Source organism: Mustela erminea, chromosome 11 (genome assembly GCF_009829155.1).
Source record: "Mustela erminea isolate mMusErm1 chromosome 11, mMusErm1.Pri, whole genome shotgun sequence".
Classification (NCBI taxonomy): Eukaryota; Metazoa; Chordata; class Mammalia; order Carnivora; family Mustelidae; genus Mustela; species Mustela erminea.
In genome coordinates, this window is record NC_045624.1 from 58,540,941 (window position 1) to 58,550,909 (window position 9,969).

A 9,969-nucleotide genomic window follows, 5' to 3' on the forward strand; every position below is an offset into this window, starting at 1 on the left:
TCTTAAGTTAAAAGTTCTCAAATTAAACAAAGGGTGTTCTCTGACCAAAATGGAATTAAATTAGCAACCAATAACAATGAGATACTGGGAATATCCCTAAATATTTGGAAAATATAAGACAAATTTTTAAATAATTGATGGGTCAAAGAACACTGGAAAAATAAATTAGAAAGTAATCTGTACTGAATAAAAATGAAACACAACATATCAAATTTTTTAGGATGTAGTTAAAACTGTACTTAGAAACAAAATTATAAAAAGAAAATTATCAAATTAGTACTTTAATTTTCTATGTTAAGAAACACAAAGTCCTAGGAAATTAATCCCAAAAGAGACAGAAGAACTGACATAATAAATGTGAGAGGTCGAAATAAATGAAAATAGAAAAACAATATGAAAAAATAAAAGTGAAAGGTGTTTCCTTGAGAATACCAATAAAACTGATAAACTTCCAACCTGATTGATAAACAAAATAGACAAAGTTAGGAATGTTATCCCTCCGAACGTCATTCACATTCAAAGGGTAATAAGGAAGGGGCACCTGGATGGCTGGGTTAATCAAGTTTTCGACTCAAATCATGATCTCAGGATCCTGAAATTGAGCCTTACATCAGAGTCTGTGCTGGGCATGGAGTCTGCTTAAAATTATCTCTCTCTTGGGTGCCTGGGTGGCTCAGTGGGTTAAAGCCTCTGCCTTCTGCTCAGGTCATGATCCCAGGGTCCAGGGATTGAGTCCTGTATAGGGCTCTCTGCTCAGCAGGGAGCCTGCTTCCCTTCCTCTCTTTCTGCCTGCCTCTCTGCCTACCTGTGATCTCTGTCAAATTAGTAAATAAAAATTTTAAAAAATTATCTCTCTCTGGGGTGCCTGGGTGGGCTCAGTGGGTTAAGCCTCTGCCTTTGGCTCAGATCATGATCCCAGGGTGCTGGGATCAAGCCCTACATTGGGCTCTCTGCTCAGCAGGGAGCCTGCTTCCCCACCCCAACCCCCTCTCTGCCTACCTCTCTGCCTACTTGTGATCTCTGTCAAATAAATAAGATCTTAAAAAAAAAAAAAGAAAGAAAAAGATCATCTCTCTTTGTCTCCCTCTACCCCTCTACCTCCAACTCATGCTCTTTCCCCAAAAAAATTTTTTTTAATTTTTTATTTTTTATAAACATATATTTTTATCTCCAGGGGTACAGGTCTGTGAATCGCCAGGTTTACATACTTCACAGCACTCACCATAGCACATACCCTACCCAATGTCCATAACCACACCCCCCTTCTCCCAACCCCTCTCCCCCCAGCAACCCTCAGTTTGTTTTGTGAGATTAAGAGTCACTTATGGTTTGTCTCCCTCCCAATCCCATCTTGTTTCATTTAGATGTTGAATTATTAGTTAAAGCCTTCCCCTAAAGAAAAATCCAAGATGAGATAGCTTCACTAGAAAATTCTACAGAACATTAAAGGAGAGAATAATACCAATTCTACCAAAGTCTTCAAGAAATTTGAGGAGAAAGGAATTCCTCCCAACTCTAAGCTCATTATGATCCTGATGCCAAAACCAGATCAAAACATTATAAGAAAACTAAAGATGAATATCCTTTATGAACATAGATGTAAAAGTTCCTAATAAAACTTTAGCAAATCAAATCTGAAAATAAACCAAATAGGGTTTATCTTGGGGATGCCTGCTCAGTTTAAGATTTGAAAATTAACCAATGTAGTTCTCCTTATTCACAGCTTAAAAAGGCAAAACCACATGATCTAAATTAGTGCAGAAAAATTGTTTAGCAAAATACATCATCCATTTCTGATTTAAAAAAAAAAAAGCTTTCAGCAATCTAAGAGTAGAAGTGAACTTCAAATGAGATAATGAGTTGGTTTACTACTAGGGATACCTGAATGTCTGGTTTGTGACTTTCAGACCATATTAAGGCATCAGAGAATATTGCATGTTGTTGTTTTTAAGGTCTGAAACTCTCCTGAAGACCGTAATGGTCAGTTGCTTTAGGGATGTTTGCAACTGGCATAACCACCTTGACAAGACTGCTTGACCAGTTAAGTGGCCAACAAAAGATTCCCAGGTAACTGTCTTGAAGCCAAAATTCCTTGCACGATCAGCTTGTTCAAGATGGAGACATAGGATGGTACATGTGTGGTATATGAATAATGGCCCTGGGGAACTCCCTTGTGGAATGTGCTTCAGACACCTCCTGCTTGCCTGTGGTCTCTTTTTGCTTTTATACCTTATTCTTTGCCTCTAATAGTTTCATATCCATGTTCTCTGTGTAGTCTAGTTGAATGCTTTCAAATACCCAGAATGGGAAAAATCTCTGAAACCTGGCAAAGGACATTTATGAAAGACTAGTAGCTTATACTTAATAGTGAAAGACTGAATGCTTTACCTTTAAGATTAGGAACAAAGCAAGGTGGCACATTCTCATTATTTCCATCCAACATTAAACTGGATATTCTAGCCTCTGCACTCAGTAGAAAAAGAAATAAAAGGCAATCATATTTGTAGAAAACCCTAAAAAATCTACAAAGAGAACTATCAGAACAAGTAAATGAATTTAACAAAAATGCAAGGATACAAGATCAATTTATAAAATTAATTATATTTTTATTAGTGAACAATCAGAAATTAAAATTATGAAAACAATGCCACTTATAATAATGTAAAATAAATGGAATATTTAGGTAGAATTTTGGCAGAAGAGGTGTGAGTTCTATACACTGAAAATTATAAAACCCACCTGGGATAAGATATCTGAGAAATGGAGATATATCATACATTCATAATTTTGATAACTCAGTATTGTTCAGACATTGATTCTCTGCAAAGTCTTATTTAGATTCAATGTAATCCCAATCCAAATCTCAGTAGACTTTATTTTTGAAATTAATAATTTGTTTCTAAAATTTATTTAAAATTATAAAACATTTGATTTTCAAAAGATACTTATAAAAACAAAATGCAAGAAAAGGCCGGGGGAAGTATTTGCAAGACCTATACCTAAAAAACAACTTTTTTCTTGACTATATAAAGAATTAATCTAATTCAATAATTAGAAGCTAACGCAGTTTAAACAGGAGTAACAGATTTTGACAGACTTTCTTGCTTGATTTTTATCTTTGAATGTGGGTGAACCCTGAGTATCCTACATTTCTTTGAGCAACCAGCACTAATCTTAGTTAGTAAGATGTTTTACATATGTCTAAATCTATTGAGAACAATTTAAATGAAATCTGCTGCCGTAAAATTTGAAATTTTTTCTAGTCTTTATGAAAATTATCAATGGAGTAAACTTATGTGAATATTCAGACTACTGAATACCAGCAGTTAAGAAATGTTGTAACATTCTTCCTGTTCAATTTTGGTGCCTTTTTTGTTTGATAGTCTAGACATAGCCTGTGTTTCTTAGACATGTTTATAAATGGATTGGAAAGGTGGTCTAAATAAAGGCATTACTGAAATACAAAGCATCTTTTTGTTATACATTGTTGTTATTAAGAAAAGATTCCAAAAGAGGGCTTCTGGCAATGAGTCATATATTCTGACAGATGTTTTCTACAGATGAGAGTTCAGCTCCACCTTTCCCAAAAATGTAAGTTTTAGGAGAGGTCTTTCTTACAGAGCCCTTGGGAAATAAGTTGTAGTGTGGACTGTGTTTCCTAAAACAACTCCTATCATGTTTGAAATCTAATGGCAAAGGTTTTTTCTGGTAAATAAATGATTTTGAAACTTTAAAACTTCCAACATATTTTGCTCCTTGATTTTAAACTACAGCCTTACAAGAGAACTTAAAAATAAAGGAATGAGGGAACACTAAGAAAACTAATTTTACCTTATGAATATGAAACTGAGTGTGAAGACAAAGATTCTTTGTGTCTTAAAAAATGGAAGAGGCTTAAGAAATTTCCTGATTAAATCTCCTTTTTTTTTTTTTCCATAGGTAAGGAAACTGAAGCCTGGAGAGGGTAGGTATATGGACCTAGGAGTGGAAACCAAGCCATAATGCAACTTCTAACTCAGTGTTCTTCCCATTATACTTTTTGGAATAACAGAAGGAAATAATCTCTGACAACATAATTAAGAGGTCAAATAAATTACGCAAGGTTATAGAGCTAGTAAGTGGCAACAGTGGGATAAGAATCTAGCTATCTGAGAACCCAAAGCCCATTATTTATACCGTACAATTATATTCTTTATATATTGTTATAAAACAAATTGAAATGTGTTTTTGTTAAAATATATTTGAGTTTCATGAGAGAAACTTTCTGGTTTGGCTCATCATTGTATTTGGCATATTATATGTGTTCAGTAAATACTGGATATTCATTCATCAATTCACATATATTGATTCTAATGTATATAATGCTTAACCTGATTGCATACAAACTATTCACTTAGAAGACAGTGAACATTTGTGTTGGCTATAATTTTATGACACCAAGAATTATCTCCTCTGAAACTCTCTTAGAGATACCTTCTTTATGACCAAAAATTATGACTGGTGAAAGAAGTATCTAGCTGATCTAATTTACACATAGAAAAAAAATAAAAGAATGGTATAGAGTCCTATTCATATATGCACAGAGACCTATTCAGCTCTATTTACTGATTTCATTGTCCTAGAGGAATGAAGAGAGACTGGGCTGGAAGAAAGATGAGAAAATGAATGAAGGAAATTTTCCCTGTATAAACACATTTACCTTGATTCACTTAGTAATTCAGGATTTGATCCTTAAGCATCTGTCTCCAACTATACTTCTCATTTCCTACTTATTTTTTTAATTCCTCAGTTCTCATTTTTAACAACATGTTCACTGCAATCTGATTATTGCCTATAAACCTAGTCCTAAGCTCCCATTATAATAACTATTATATTTATAATCAATATAAAGTCCTGAAACAATATTTTGTAGGGAGAGAGCATAGTGGATATACTTGTTTATACATGTCCCATAAATATGCTAAAAATCAGCTGTGCCTTAAAAATATAGCATGTGAAGAACTGTATAAAACAATATGTCTGGCAAGTATAATCTCAATTTTTAAATCTAAACTTCAATTATGTCTGCTAAGTACTTTAAAAATTTCCTTTAACATACTGCAGTGATTAAGAGCAGACAGCATGGCTGACATATTTTTACATGTTTTTAAAGTCTAGCATGTGTGTGTTGTGAGTTTGTTGTAATATGCACATTTGGATAAATGAAATCTAATTCTCTATGTACTCTTTGCTTAATTATAATCCAAAAAAGAAATCAACTGTGGCTGCTTTAATATATTTTTAATCACTCCAAGAACAATTACTTAAGACATAAAGTTCAAAATAGATTCAAACAGAAGAATAAATTTAATCTTAATAAATTATACCAAAGTAAAGATGTCAGCAACTTACTAATAAAGAATAGCTCTTAAATATAATATTTAATAAAAATCTATGACATAAAACTTAGTAAATAATTTCCAAAATAATTTAGTACAATTAAGCAAATAAAATGACAAAGTAAATGAAGTTGAAAACTAATGTAATAAATGTAAATAGCCATCAAAAATAAAAAGACCCTCATCTTCATTAATTTAACATAATTAAACTTTTTAAACAAGGCCATTTAATTACACTGAAAAGTTAGTAATGTTCAGTGCTGGCCAGGGTGTGGTAAAAAGGCACTAATAAATATTTGGTGTGAGTAGATGTGGGTTTTGAAGGGTAATCCAGGAATATGTATTGAATTTTTAAAGTAGCCTATTCTTTGCGCCAATAATTCAATGCCTAAAAATCTATACTTCAGTTATACTAATGATAGCACACATACATACAAATATACACTCCCTACACTCTGATGCAGAGCAATATTTGTTGCAAACATTACTTGCAGTTTTAGTGTCAGTAAACAATAAAACGAGGGGGAAAAATCATGGTACCTCCATTCAAAGTTTAGTAAAACTACCAAAGAGAATGAGGTATTGACCTTTAAATCCACACATTATAATTTTTAAGTGGGTAAAAAAGTCCCAAACCAATGTGTGCAGTGTGATTCCAATTTGTAAACTAAGAAACTAATCAATGAATATACTAAATGTATCAAAGTGAATATTGTGCATATATGTATAAATACATGGAAGCCAGAAAAACATATTTAGCAAATTCAGTAGTGGTTACTTATGAGGGATGGATTTGACCAAGTCAAATATGAGAGTGACTTTCTTATGTTTAGTAAGAAAAATTGTGAGGTTATTGGTGATTTCCCTTTTTCTGACTCCCAGTTTATAAAGTAAGAGAAAGGAAAGATGATGGTATACTAGCTCTTAATGTACAGATTTATAGCAGTAAATTTCATCTGTTCTATTAAATAAAATCAAGGAATTCTGTATATGTGGGGGAACCAAAGAAAATAAACAGCTGGACTACAGCCCAGGTAGAATTAGCCCTACTGGAAACTGCTAGTCTCTGGAAATTAGTTAGATATCTAATGATGATATTTCAACAAGACAGGTTATCAGGGTATAACCTAGTATACTACCAGCTATGGAAATAAGAGTAAGGGATAAGAAGACACAGTCCCAAAGAACAAGACCAAGGTAAAGTATATATTCGATGTTGAGATTCTGAGCTACATACTCAGAAGGCCAGCCTAGAACAGAGCAGGTAGATAATGCGCTTGAATAAGATCTATCTTATATCTTTCCTCACAATTTGATTTTACCACCAATAATATATGAATTATTTTCTGTCATCAAAAAATGGACACTTCCATTTTCCTGTTGTTCCCACTGTCACCATAATTTTTTAGTCCACTAGTCTTAAAATTTAGAGTAGCCTATAACCTTTTCTCCTCTACCAACTTCTACAAATATTGAAACCATAACTGAAGTCCAATCTTTATTTCATTCTAATTACTAAAAGAGTCTTCTCATCTATCTTTTTTTAAAAAGATTTTATATACTTATTTGACAGAGAAATCACAAGTAGGCAGAGAGGCAGGCAGAGAGAGGAGGAAGCAGGCTCCCTGCTGAGCAGAGCCTGATGTGGGATTCGATTCCAGGACCCTGAGATCATGACCTAAGCTGAAGGCAGAGGCTTAACCTACTGAGCCAGCCAGGTGCCCTATCTTTTTTTTTTTTTTTTTTTTTTTTTTTTTGATCAACCCTCCACAGAAGTCAAGAAAATTTTTTTCACGTTAAATTTTTGTTACAGTCTCTATTAGGCTTCCCAAGAACACCAGCTATGATGAAATGTTTCTCAGAAAGCCACACTCCTTGACTCTCTTTTCTCAGATGGCTTGCATTGCCACAGTCTGAATAATTTTCTACTTCTTTAATTCCAGAAATCGAGACAAGTTTTCCTCTAAGTATAAAAAACCGAGTGGTTAAAATCATCTACCGCATTTCATCTATAAGACTTTAGACTTGTGATTTAATCAAGTAAGCCTACGTTAACTTACCCATATGATAAGCATGATAATATTTTATGAAATTTTTATAATTCATTATCTTCCATATAATATTTGTTATTGCGTTGACACATAAACATTAACAATCATCATTATCATAATTCCTTAAAATGACAACATTTCTTTCTTTTCTTCTTAACCAGTGTATACATGAAGCCTTTTAAAAGTACCCAGAATATATTTTTGTTCAGGGGAAGAATATTCTGATCTATACTATATAAAAAGAAATAACTGACATGAAGTATCAGTAACTTTTAAAATGCCTTCCTGGTCTTTAAGTTCTTCTCGCTTTTCCTGCATCACATACACCTGTGGTTCTTTCCACAGTCTGGTCTCTTGGGTGAAAAGCCTTTCTTGGAAACTTGTCCATCCAAGAGTACATCTCTTTTTAACCAAAAGAAAATCAGAGGACATAGACATGTATCTATATTTTGGAACTCTATTATTCTTCCTCATTAAGGACAGTGTTATTTTAGTGAACCCAAACTATGTTTCAAATAGATATTGGAGAATCTCCCCCAACTAATTCGAACGGAATGTAGCAAGGACTCCCGGGACCCAGAAAGTCATCAGGATCTGCCCTTCAACTCCAGGCCGTGGAGGCTGTGCTCATCCTACTGAACGTCTTCAAGTGCCAAGGGTTCAGGCGGGGGCTGCAGTGGGCAGCTCCGCAGATGCCTCTGCTTGGTGAGGTTCCTAGGACCCCGATTTACCAACAGTCTGGGCCTGAAGGCTGTCCCATCTCCTCAAGGGTGGGTAAGCCCGGCCCTCGCTTCTGCAGAGTGGTTGGCGCAGGAAAAGTGGGCTTCAGCACCTAGTGTGTCGGCCGGCTCACTTCACCGGTTCGGCGGCCTGCGAGCAACGGTAATACTTCTTGTGGGCGAGGGAGGTGGACAGACAGCAGCCCCTGTGGTCCCCTTGTTGGGGGGTCTGGACACCTTTGTCTGAATGGAAAGGGGGCGTCGTCAGCAAGGACAGCAGCAGGTTCGGACGCTCGTGAGATGCTGTGGGCTGAGGTGGTGGCGTCTGACAGGGGAATAGACAGGACATGGGCTGCCCTCCGCCAGGCCCAGGGGCCATTCCTTCAGTGCTTTCCTTTGAGGCCATCCCAGGGGCCGCCAAGCCCTGCCCATGACGGTGAGCAGCCCAGGCCAGCTTCCGGCGGGGGGATTCTCCTCCCCCCCGCCACCAACCCAGCAGGCAGCGCGCCAGGCGGAAGTGCCCCCTGAGGTGTCCCGGGGGCGTGCCAATCCCGGGCCGTAGGAGCACTCCACAGCAGCCGAGATGTGGGTGAAGGCGTGCAGAAGCTGCGGCGGGGAGCAGCGTGAGAACTTCTGGGGCGCCAGGTAGGCCTCTGGGCTGCTGGTGCGGTCGTGGTCGTCGGCCGGGGCAAGCGGGCCGCGTGCGGTCACGGAAGCGAGGCAGGCGCCCCGCGGCGACCTGCCCCCACGGATTAGCCCGCTTCCGCCTTCCGGCCAGCCGCAACAACCGGAATCACGCTGGTCATTTTCTCTTATCTCTTAGTCGCACGTTCTAGCCTACGCTCGCTCATTAAGCCAAACCCTTAGTACATTTAATTTGCAACCAGACTCCTCTTTTAACTATCAGTTCACTCATTGCTGAAATTGGCCACCAGTGGCCAGCACCCTCTGAATATCACTGGCTCGTTAGCAGCAATCTCCTTTCCCTTAATCCCCCGCTAACCCCAAAATTCATGTCTCAAGCGTCACTAACTAGGCAGTCAGAAGGCACTAAAGTTCTGTCTCTGGTTATTATTAGTGAAATGCTATGATCTCTTCTATTGTTAGGCGAAGTGTAGCTCCTTCTCTTTTGTTAATACGAAGCAGTACCTTTTTAACCTTTAGCATGGATGCAGGACCTATTTCAGATCCGAGAGTTTAGAGCAATGGGAATTTAGTAAGAACATACCGGGAATTAAAGAAAAATTAGGGGAATTGGTTACCTGTTCTCTACTCATTTTCTCGGACCACGTGCCTCAGCCTCCTGGAGTGGAGAGAGGGTTTTTCAGAATCAGGGCTGAATAGGATTCCAGTATCTTCTTTTCAAGACAGAGTCACGCATTGTTGGCAAAGTATACAATGATTTCTTCCTTTCCAGTTGGTCCTCAAAACATAATTGTCTAGCCGCATTCCCAAACTAAAGCAGAAGGAAAGAATAGTATTTTCAAATGCATCGTTCTTCCCCCATTTGACAGGTCAGTATGTATTGAGCACGCAGCGTCCCCTGCCCTGGAAGTTGTGTGCAGAAAAGATGTGCAGATCAAATAAAAGGTCAGGCCATTCTGGTATTTCACTTGAAAAAGTGAAAAGTAGAGATGGTCAGATCTAGCCACACATTAGAATCAGATGGGAGGTTTATAACCCTCTGTTGACCAAGATCCACCCCTGACCAATTTAATCAGAATCTTTGGTTATGGGTTCACACATTGGTGTTTTTTTTTTTTTTAAGTTACCCTGGTGATTCTCATGTGTAGCCAGGTTTGAGAAGCATAGGCTAGTCCT

General features: G+C 37.3%; 1 long non-coding RNA gene across 1 annotated transcript in view; it reads left to right on the plus strand.

Annotated features, from left to right (window-relative positions):
• Nucleotides 1-4,251, plus strand: part of LOC116569088 — a 111,132-nt gene extending 106,881 nt beyond the window's left edge. Inside the window, exon 10 of the long non-coding RNA XR_004276848.1 lies at nt 3,940-4,251. This is a non-coding gene — a long non-coding RNA (uncharacterized LOC116569088). The remainder of the gene's footprint in view (nt 1-3,939) is intronic.
• Nucleotides 4,252-9,969: the final 5,718 nt, after the last annotated feature.